Source organism: Salvelinus sp. IW2-2015, unplaced genomic scaffold, assembly GCF_002910315.2.
Source record: "Salvelinus sp. IW2-2015 unplaced genomic scaffold, ASM291031v2 Un_scaffold4710, whole genome shotgun sequence".
In the NCBI taxonomy this organism is placed as follows: domain Eukaryota; kingdom Metazoa; phylum Chordata; class Actinopteri; order Salmoniformes; family Salmonidae; genus Salvelinus; species Salvelinus sp. IW2-2015.
Genome location: NW_019945979.1, coordinates 56,378 through 59,319, shown reverse-complemented (window position 1 = coordinate 59,319; position 2,942 = coordinate 56,378).

The following is a 2,942-nucleotide window of genomic DNA, read 5'->3' as shown; positions in this document are numbered from 1 at the left end:
CCTCCCTAGACGGGTGCCCTCCCTAGACAGGTGTCCTCCCTAGACAGGTGTCCTCTCTAGACAGGTGTCCTCTCTAGACAGGTGTCCTCCCTAGACAGGTGTCCTCTCTAGACAGGTGTCCTCTCTAGACAGGTGTCCTCCCTAGACAGGGGTCCTCCCTAGACAGGGGCCCTCCCTAGACAGGGGCCCTCCCTAGACAGGTGCCCTCCCTAGACAGGTGTCCCCCCTAAACAGGTGTCCTCCCTAGACAGGTGTCCTCCCTAGACAGGTGTCCTCCCTAGACAGGTGCCCTACATTATATCCATCAGATTGTTTGATGTCCAACAGTTCCTCAGAAACACAAGAAATCAGAACGAACCCACTTCTCATGACCATCACTGATTTAACTAAATGCTTTTGCCATCATTTTGGATGTTTTATCGGAAAACGGGTTCCACAAGTCAGGCATATGCCGCTCTTTCAAATCAAATCACATTTTATTGGTCACATACACATATTTATCAGATAAATTTATATTATTATTATTGCAGCAATAATACCAATATTACACATTAATACGGGGACATTCCTGTGAATACAAAAAAATAAAAAACACCAGGCGATGTATATAAACCCTAGATGTATATAAACCATGGGATTGATGATTCTGCGTATTGGCCATTGAGAGGCTTAGAAGCCACTGGTCGGCCATATTGCCACTCCCCAGTAGGAGCAGTCTTCCATTGGAATGAATGTAACTCTACAGTATTTCAATTAAAGAGGGCACTATGCAGAAATCGCTCCACCATTTCCTGGTTGCTAACATTAGAATAGTTCGCCTAATATCTAGTGTAGAGAATCATTGCACCATCTAAACCCACTGTGAAATATATTAGCCATATACAACATTTTCTTTTTTTAGCTGTTTTAAGCTGGTGTACAAAACCTAAAGGAAAAGACACAAAAACTAAACTTACGGGAAGCACAGAAATAGCACACATAGGACACATCTACTGATTCTTAGACTTGCTTTCAATGAGAATGACAGATCTCTAGCACACATTTCTATGTGAATTTGGTGGGGTATTCCAAAAATMTATATATTGCAGCTTTAAATGTTTCAAGGACAAAATTACATGTATMTAAGTCTTTGGGGACAATAACATTAGTAATCTAAAACAATTATACTTTAAGGAAAATGTTTTAATGTATTTTATGTTTCACTCACATAATTAATTTTTCTACTGTATTATTGACTGTATGTTTGTTTATCCCATGTGTAAATCTGTGTTGTTGTATGTGTCGAACTACTTTGCTTTATCTTGGCCAGGTCGCAATTGTAAATGAGAACTTGTTCTCAACTTGCCTACCTGGTTAAATAAAGGTGAAATAAAAAATAAATAAATAATATAATTTAAAAGTATGCATTAAGGTGTCTGTAATAGAATAAACGAATGTAGAATATTTAGCTAGCAGCCTCCATGGAAATTCGCTATTAATTGTGCTAATTTTGTTAGCATTCTGATAACAGACGCCCAATGGGCATTTTAGCGGTGGCCCTCCCTTAGACGGTGCCCTCCCCTAAGACAGGTGGCCTCCCTAGACAGGGGTGCCCTCCCTAGACAGTGTCTCCTAGAACAGGTGTCCTCTCTAGACGGTGTCCTCTCTAGACAGGTTCCTCCCTAGACAGGTGTCCTCTCTAGACAGGTGTCCTCTCTAGACAGGTGTCCTCCCTAGACAGGGGTCCTCCCTAGACAGGGGCCCTCCCTAGACAGGGCCCTCCCTAGACAGGTGCCCTCCTAGACAGTGTCCCCCTAAAGGTGTCTCCTACAGGTGTCTCCCTAGACAGGTGTCCTCTAGACAGGTGCCCTACATTATATCCATCAGATTGTTTGATGTCCAACAGTTCCTCAGAAACACAAGAAACAGAACGAACCCTTCTCATGACCATCACTGATTTAACTAAATGCTTTTGCCATCATTTGGATGTTTTATCGGAAAACGGGTTCCACAAGTCAGGCATATGCCGCTCTTTAAATCAAATCACATTTTATTGGTCACATACACATATTTATCAGATAAATTTATATTATTATTATTGCAGCAATAATACCAATATTACACATTAATACGGGACTTTCCTGTGAATACAAAAAATAAAAAACACAGGCGATGTATATAAACCCTAGATGTATATAAACATGGGATTGATGATTCTGCGTATTGGCCATTGAGAGCTTAGAAGCCACTGGTCGGCCATATTGCCACTCCCCAGTAGGAGCAGTCTTCCATTGGAATGAATGTAACTCTACAGTATTTCAATTAAAGAGGGCACTATGCAGAAATCGCTCCACCATTTCCTGGTTGCTAACATTAGAATAGTTCGCCTAATATCTAGTGTAGAGAATCATTGACCATCTAAACCCACTGTGAAATATATTAGCCATATACAACATTTTTTTTTTTTTAGCTGTTTTAAGCTGGTGTACAAAACCTAAAGAAAAGACACAAAAACTAAACTTACGGGAAGCACAGAAATAGCACACAGAAACACATCTACTGATTCTTAGACTGCTTTCAATGAGAATGACAGATCTTAGCACACATTTCTATGTGAATTTGGTGGGGTATTCCAAAAATTGTATATATGCAGCTTTAAATGTTTCAAGGACAAAATTACATGTATTTAAGTTCTTGGGGACAATAACATTAGTAATCTAAAACAATTATACTTTAAGGAAAATGTTTTATGTATTTTATGTTTCCTCACATAATTATTTTTCTACTGTTTATTGACTGTATGTTTGTTTATCCCATGTGTAAATCTGTGTTGTTGTATGTGTCGAACTCTTTGCTTTATCTTGGCCAGGTCGCATTGTAAATGAGAACTTGTTCTCAACTTGCCTACCTGGTTAAATAAAGGTGAAATAAAAATAAATAAATAATATAATTTAAAAGTATGC